This window comes from Saimiri boliviensis, chromosome 9 (assembly GCF_048565385.1).
Source record: "Saimiri boliviensis isolate mSaiBol1 chromosome 9, mSaiBol1.pri, whole genome shotgun sequence".
Taxonomy (NCBI): Eukaryota; Metazoa; Chordata; class Mammalia; order Primates; family Cebidae; genus Saimiri; species Saimiri boliviensis.
The window spans coordinates 23334526-23343009 of record NC_133457.1 but is presented as its reverse complement, the minus strand read 5'-3'; the positions used below and the strand labels follow the sequence as shown (position 1 = coordinate 23343009).

At 47.5% G+C, this 8484-nt stretch overlaps 1 pseudogene; it reads right to left on the bottom strand.

The window, feature by feature from the left end:
- Positions 1-305: 305 nt before the first annotated feature.
- LOC101035122 (breast cancer anti-estrogen resistance protein 1 pseudogene) lies at positions 306-3025 on the bottom strand (annotated as a pseudogene).
- Positions 3026-8484: the final 5459 nt, after the last annotated feature.

Below are 8484 nucleotides of genomic sequence, written 5' to 3'. Positions count from 1 at the left end.
CCTGGTGACGCAGAGGAACACACCAAACTGCACTGGCCCTGTCGGGACAGGGCACCCTCTGGGGGCCAGGCTCAGCCCTCTGGTGGCAGGAGGTCCTGCAGGCTGTGAGCCCTCACACTCCAGCCCCCTGCCTGGGGACAAGCCCGGGCCTGCGGTGCACGAGGGGGAAGGCCACTGGCCAGCCCCTGGGCTTCGGCTCCCCTGAGGGGCACGGCCCCACGCCCTACCCAGCCATAAATATATACAGATCCTGGGCATCTGGGTGCCAGGCCTGAGGCAGAGCTGGGGTCCTGTCCCCCAGCCTGCAGCACAGGTACTCTTGAGATGGGGGATGGGGAGCTGGGGCTGCCACACCCCTCCCCTGCCTCCCTCCTGGGGTCACTGCCCTCAGGGGGCTGCCAGCTGGCCCAGGACACTGCGCAACTGCTGTGTGCTGTGGCCCAGCTCCTTGACCCTCTCCACCATGTCCTGGGCAGCAGAGGATGATGGGTACTGCAGGGCGGAGGCCTTGGTGGTGGCCAAAATGCCGTGCAGGATGTCGCATAGCAGGTTGCTGTAGTGGGTCACCTGGCTGCGCACTTCAGCCACCTTGGCCTGCCGAAACAGTGTGTCCCGGATGAACACCAGCTTGTGGGCGCTGAGGATGACGAACTTGCTATGTGCCACGAAGATCTTGGGTGGCTGGTTAGTGGCCACAGCAGTGAAGAAGGCGTCCACGGCATTTGGTCAGCGTGGTCGGGTTGGCCTCACACTGTTCCAGATAGAAGAGCAGCAGCTGCTGGTCCCAGGGCCCCAGGCTGCCCGTCCACCCCGGGGCCAGGGTCTGGGCCGGCGTCCAGTTGGCCAGGTCGTGGTCTATGGGCAGTGTGACACCTCCTGTTCCAGGCGTTGGAAGTGCTTCAGCTGCTGCAGCTCCAGCTGGCTCTTGCCCTGCCGTGTGATGCGGCCCTTTTCCAGCAGCTCCTTCTGGGTCTTCTCAAACTCTTCCTTCCCCTGCAGATGTACGTAGTCATAGTCCTCCACCCAGCCACCCTCGCTGTTCTCATATTGCCCATCCGGCGAGTCCTGGGAGGTGAACTTAGTGGGTGAGGGCAGGGGCTATGACTGGATGCTGCTGACCTTGTCAGTGAGGTTGGGATGCAGGGTGCCACCCACCTTAGTCCCCCGCGCAGGGGCCTTGGTCCGTCTGAATAGCAACGAGGCGTTGCCGTGCAGGAAGGAGGCCAGCTGCTTGGCGTCCTCGGGCACGGCCCACGAGCAGGCCACCAGCAGGTCCAGGTCTTCAGGGGTGGCTACTGGGCCTCCCTGGCCAGCGTCAAGGGCCTGACCATGTGCCACCAGCGTCTGGTGCACATCCTCCATCTTCTGCAGTTGCAGGCTAAGCTTGGCGTGAAGGGCGCGGTCAGATGTGTGGGCAGCGTTGCTAACAGCGCTGTGAGCGAATTCCAGCAGCTCGTGGACTGAACTCTGGACTGCAGCCACGGCGGCCCGCCGCTCCTGCACCAGTGGCTCCTGTGGCTCAGGGGTGCTGCGCCAGCTTCGGGTCCCACTGGTGCTGCCTGCCAGGTCCAGGAGGTGGGCAACGGTGGCGCTCACACCCTACTGCAGCCGAGCCTGGGCCTCCACAGCGACTTCCAGCTCCAGGGGTTCTCGGCCCCGGCCCCACCACCTCCAAGTAGGACGCCGACTGGCTGCTGCGTGTGCTGCCGGTGCTGGGGGCCTCACGCTCAGCTGGGGGAGGCAACGCATACACACCAGTCAGCCTCGCCACCGTCGGCCACCTCAGGAGGAAGCGCCCGTTCACGGGGCACATCGTACAGGTGCCTGGCCCAGGCCGCTGCAAGTCAAGGGGCACACCATAGAGGTCAGGAACCGGGGGCGGCACGTCATACACGTCCTCAGACGGCAGGGAGTCTGGAGGGGGCGCAGCCAGGACCAGCGGGGTGCCGGTTGGGTCAAAGGGCTTGGCCTTGGTGAAGGTCGGGGCGGGGGTACCTCGTAGGTCTCCTCACGCGGCAGCGGGCCGTCAGGCACATCCTTGCTCACTGATGGAGGAACATTGTTGACCGCGTGCTGGCTGGACAGGGGCAGGCCCTTCACGCTGGGGAGCACGTCATACACCTCTAGCAATGGGGCTCGGCCGTTGGAACCCTTGACAGCCGTGAGGGTGTGTCATGTACCTTCTGGCCATACTGGCTGGGAAGCAGCCCCCGAAAGGGGGCACATCGTAGATGTCCTGGGGCGCCGGGGGCCAGCAGGTGTCGCGGGATGTCTTACTCGCCCTGCTCCGGCTGTGCGGCCTCATACATAGCTCTGCCCCACGCGGGTGGGCACCACCACTTTGCCGGGAGCTTTGTGCCCTCCCAGCTGCGTGTATTCATGGACGAGGGAAACTGGTAGATGTCATGCCCCATCCCAGTAGAAGATGGCACCTGGTAAATGTCCTGGGCAGGGCCTCCAGGCCCTGGGAGTACATGGTACAGGTCTGTGGCCGGGCTGGGAAAATGGGTGATGAGGCGTCTGCTTCGAGAATGTGGATGTCTGCTTGGCTGGGGACGACTGGAACTGAGGGCTGGGACCGGGGGCTTGGTAGAGGCCTTGCTGAGTCTTGCTCGGGGTGAGCACCAGGTAGACGTTGTTGAGCAGGGCCTGGTAGGTGGCAGGTAGCATTGGTGTGTACTGGGAGGTCGGAGGTGCTGGCATGGAGCCCGACTGGGCCAGGGCAGCAGGAGGACCGGGGCCAGGCCCTGCTGACTTCTTATCGTACATGCCCACTAAGATCTTGAGGCGGTTCCCGGGCACGATGCCCTGGCGCCCGTGCAGTGAGCAGAGCCACCAGCTGTCCAGGCCCTGCGTGTCCTGCTCCAGTACCGTCATGATGTCGCCCTTGTAGAAGGAGAGCTCATCTGGGGACTCGGCCACGTTGTCATAGAGGGCTTTGGCCAGCACGTTCAGGTGGTTCATGGTGTCCAGCGGGCCTGGAACTCCCCCTCCCCGGCACACACCGAGCTGCCCGGGCCGTGTGCCCTTGGGGCTCCGAGCGCCCCGCAGCCACCCTGGTACCGCCGATCCAGCTGCCCAGAGCCAATCCAGCGGCACTCGGAGTCCTTGCATCTCCTTCTGCTGTCCTATCATGATTGTTCCCTTCGGGGATGGCTTGAGACTAGTGGTCATAGCTGAGACCTACCAAAATCTTAGTTTGGTTCAGGGTCAACATGCACCCTAGCGTTTTCTTTGACTCTCACTTTAGCTATATTATAGATAGAGCCAAGGGGTGTTTACTATATTTCTTACTATTTTGCATTTCTTTTTTTTTGAGAAAGAAAAAAAGAATAAGAAAAAGAATAAAGAAGAAGAAGAAAGAGAAAGAGGAAGAGGGAGAGAGAATGGGGGTATTGCTTTATTGCCCTGGCTAGAATGCAGTCTAAATATGAGTATGCCTATAATTGTCCTTAATAATGGAGACATGGAAGAAAATGAGGGAAGAGAATAACAAACAAGGAGCCAACTAACATTTCGTTTAAACTTCTAAGTTGATATGATGTGGTACTGATAAGATTGTATATTTTGTGTATTTAAAGTGGAGAGTTCTATAAATGTTAATTAAATTTACTTGTTCCAGATCTGAGTTCAAGTCCTGGATATCGTTGTTAATTTTCTGTCTCATTGATCTGTCTAATATTAATGTTGAAGTCTCCCACTATTATTGTGTGGGAGTCTAAGTCTCTTTATAAGTCTTGTATGTCTGGGTATTCCTGTATTGGGTGTGTATATATTTAGGATCTTTAGCTCTTCTTGTTGTTGCATTGATCCTTTTATCATTATATAATGTCCTTCTTTGCTTCTTTTGATCTTTGTTGCTTTAAAGACTATTTTATTAGAGGCAAAAATTATAACTTCTGCTTTTTATTTATTTATTTTTGCTCTCTGTTTGGTTGGTAAATCTTTCTCCATCCATTGTTTTGAGTCTTTGTGTATCCTTGAATGTGAGATGGGTCTGGATGCAGGATACCGATGGGTTTTAGTTTTTTATCCAAATTGCCCGTCTGTCTTTGGATTGGGGGATTTAGTCAATTTAAATTTAGAATTAATAATGATATATGTGAGTTTAATACTGCCATTTAATATTAGCTGGCTATTTTGCCCATTAGTTGATGTAAATTCTTCATTATATTGATGCTCTTTACTTTTTGGCATTTTTTAGAAAGGCTGATACTGTTTGTTCCTTTCTATGTATAGTGGTTCTTTCAGAAGCTCTTGTAAAGCAGGCCTGGTGGTGATGAAATCTCTGAGTGCTTGCTTGTTCACAAAACACTTTATTTTTCCTTCACTTATGAAGCTTAGTTTGGCTGGATGTGAAATTCTTGGTTGAAAGTTCTTTTCTTTAAGGATGTTGAATATTGGTCCCCACTCTCTTCTGGCTTTTAGGTTTCTGCTGAGAGATCTGCTGTTAAGTCTGATAGGCTTCCCTTTGTGGGTAACCTGACCTTTCTCTCTGGCTGCCCTTAGTATTTTCTCCTTCATTTCAACCCTGGTGAATCTGACGATTATGTGCCTTGGAGTTGCTCTTTTTGAGGAATATCTTGGTGGTGTTCTCTGTATTACCTGGAGTTGAATATTATCCTGCCTTACTAGGTTGGGAAAATTTTCCTGAATAATATCCTGAAGCGTATTTCCCAGCTTGGATTCATTCTCTTTGTCACATTCAGGTACACCTATCAAGCGTAGATTAGGTCTTTTCACATAGTCCCATAATTCTTGGAGACTTTGCTTGTTCGTTTTTATCCTTTTTTCTCTAATCTTGTCTTCTTGTTTTATTTCATTGAGTTGGTCTTCGACCTCTGATATCCTTTCTTCTGCTTGATCAATTCGGCTGTTAAAACTCGTGCATACTTCACGTAGTTCTCGTATTGTGTTTTTCAGCTCCATCAATTCACTTATATTCCTCTCTAAATTGTGTATTCTTGTTAACATTTCATCAAAGCTTTTTTCAAAGTTCTTAGTTTCTTTGGATTGGGTTAGAACAAGTTCTTTTAATTCACAGAAGTTTCTTATTATCCACATTTTGAAGCCTGCTTCTGTAATTGGAACACACTCGTTCTCCATCAAGCCTTGTTTTGTTGCTGATGAGGAACCGTGATCCCCTGCTGAGGGAGAGGCGTTCTGATCTTGGGTATTCTCAGCCTTTTTTGGCTGTTTTCTTCCCTTAATTGTAGATTTATCTGTCTGTGGTCTTTATAATTACCGTCTTTATAATTGAGTTTCTGAGTGGACGTCCAACTTATTGATTCTCAGCACCGAAATCTGAGCAACACACTGCGCTGACTAAATCAGCGGCTTAAGATTGATGGTGCTTTTCTGACTCTGCACCAAGAACCGACGCTCCGAGGCACTGGCAAAACCGCCTCGCCGGTCACAAGAGTCTTGCTGGCGACCCGTGGGGCTCCTCCGCTGGGAATCTCCTGGTGCGTGAGCAACAAGAATTCATGTGAAGGTGTGGCATCCTCTCGTTCTTTGCACTTTCACTGGGAGCTGCAATCCCGAGCTGCTAGTGATCAGCCATCTTGGATCTCTCTCCTATTTTGCATTTCTTTATGTATCCTGTGATGATAGAACAGATCTGTGCCTTGATTGTGATGACGGTTACATGAAGCTACTAAATGATTATATTGTACATAAACAACCTTTGGTGCAAAACAGTACGATGCTGTCTATATTTACTCTGGGTACATCCACGTGGATCAAAAATATACAGAGAAAATTCTGAAAAGATACTTAACAAACATTGGTTAAATCTCGATTTAGAGGAGTAGGCAGTGATTGAGGACCAAGGTAGTATAGGGGACTTTGTTGTAATGTTTTCTTTCTTTCCTTCTTTGTAAAGGAAGATGTATTTGTTATTACTTGAGAATGTAATCAAAGAAGACTGGAAGGTTACATAGTTCACTGGAGTATCTCAGTGTAGTGAGATAAAGGACAGATTTTAAGACTGAATTTTCTCCAATGTGTGTTTAATTATCACTTTTGTAATTTTATTTTTATTGAAAAATATTTTTAATCAAGTTTGAACATTTTATTACACCAAAAAACAAAAACAAAAACAAAAAAAAACCACAAGACAACCCTAGAAACCTTGTACCCACTAGCAATAAATCCTCATCTCCTTCCCACCCCTCACACAGCCCTAGAAACTACTAATCAACTTTCTCTCTTTACAGATTTTCCTCTCCTGGGCATTTAATTTAAATGGAATTAAACAATTCTTTTGTAACTGGCCTCTTTCACTTAGTACAATGTTTCAAGGTTTATCCATGTTGTAGCATGTATTGGTTCTTTCTTTATTGCTGAATAATATTCCACTGTATTTATATGCCACAATTTATTTATTCATTTATCAGTTGATAGACATTTGGGTAGTATCTACTTTTGTTTGGGCTGTTATAAGTAAAGGTGTTATGAACATTTTCATACAAGTTATTGAGTAATAGATTTTCTTTTTTTTTAAACAAAATTTTATTTTAAAATTTTTTTATTGTACTTTAGGTTCTGGGGTACATGTGTAGATCATGCAGGATTGTTGCATAGGTACGCATATGGCAATATGGTTTGTTGCCTCCATCCCCCCATCACCTACATCTGGCATTTCTCCCTGTGTTATCCCTTCCTGACCTCCTCACCACCCCCTCAACACTGTCCCTCCCTTGGCCTCCCCTGACAGACCCCAGTGTGTGATGCTCCCCTTCCTGTGTCCATGTGTTCTCATTGTTCAACATCTGCTGATGAGTAAGAACATGCCATGTTTGATTTTCTGTTCTTGTGTCAGTTTGCTGAGAATTATGGCTTCCAGATTCATCCATGTCCCTACAAAGGACACAGACTCATCATTTTTTATGGCTGTGTAGTATTCCATGGTGTATATGTGCTACATTTTCCTTGTCCAGTCTATCGTTGATAGGCATTTGGGTTGGTTCCAGGTCTTTGCTATTGTAAACATTGCTGCTATGAATATACATGTGCATGTGTCTTCATAATGGAATGATTTATAATCCTTTGGGTATATACCCAGTAATGAGATTGCTGGGTCAAATGGAATTTCTATTTCTAGGTCCTTGAGGAAGCACCACACTGTCTTCCACAGTGGTTGAACTAGTTTATACTCCCACCAACAGTGGAAAAGTGTTCCTATTTCTCCACATCCTCTCCAGCTTCTGTTGTTTCCTGATTTTTAAATGATTGCCATTCTAACTGATGTGAGGTGGTATCTCAATGTGGTTTTGATTTGCATTTCTCTAATAATCAGTGATTATGAGCACTTTTTCATATGTTTATTGGCCTCACATATGTCTTCTTTTGAAAAGTGTCTGTTCATATCCTTTGCCCACTTTTGGATGGGTTTTTTTCCTGTAAATCTGTTTTAGTTCTTTGCAGATTCTGGATATTAGCCCTTTGTCACATGGGTAGATTGCAAAAATTTTTTCCTATTCTGTTGGTTGCCAATTCACTCTAATGATTACTGTACAGAAGCTCTGGAGATTAATTAGGTCCCATTTGTCGATTTTGGCTTTTGTTGACAATGCTTTTGGTGTTTTAGTTACAAAGTCCTGGCCTATGCCTATGTCCTGGATGGTTTTGCCTAGGTTTTCTTCTAGGGTTTTTATGGTGTTAGGACTTATGTTTAAGTCTTTAATCCATCTGGAGTTAATTTAAGTGTAAGGTGTCAGGAAGAGGTCCAGTAAGCATTCTGCATACTACTAGCCAGTTTTCCCAGCACCATTTATTAAACAGGGAATCCTTTCCCCATTGCTTGTTTTTGTCAAGTTTGTCAAAGATCTGATGGTTTTAGATGTGTGGCATTGCCTCCAGGGCCTCTGTTCTGTTCCATTGGTCTATATCTCTGTTTTGGTACCAGTACCATACTGTTTTGATTACCATTCTGGTGTTATGGTACCACCACTACCATACTGTAGCCTTGTAGTATAGTTTGAAATCAGGTAGCATGATGCCTGCAGCTTTGTTCTTTTTGCTTAGGATTGTCTTGGCTATGTGGGCTCTCTTTTGGTTCCATATGAAGTTTAAGGAGGTTTTTTCCAGTTCTGTGAAAAAGGTCATTGGTAGCTTGATGGGGATAGCGTTGAATCTATAAATTGCTTTGGGCAGTATGGTCATTTTCACAATATGGATTCTTCCTAACCATGAGCATGGAATGTTCCCCTGTTTGTGTCCTCTCTTATTTCCTTGAGTAGCGGTTTGTAGTTCTCTTTGAAGAGATCCTTTACATCCTTTGTTAGTTGTATTCCTAGGTATTTTATTCTCTTTGTAGCAATTGTGAATGGGAGTTTGCTCAAGATTTGGCTCTCTTTAAGTCTGTTATTGGTGTATAGAAATGCTTGTGATTTCTGCACATTGATTTTGTATCCTGAAACTGCTGAAGTTGCTTATCAGTTTAAGGAGATTTGGGGCTGAGATTATAGGGTCTTCTAAATA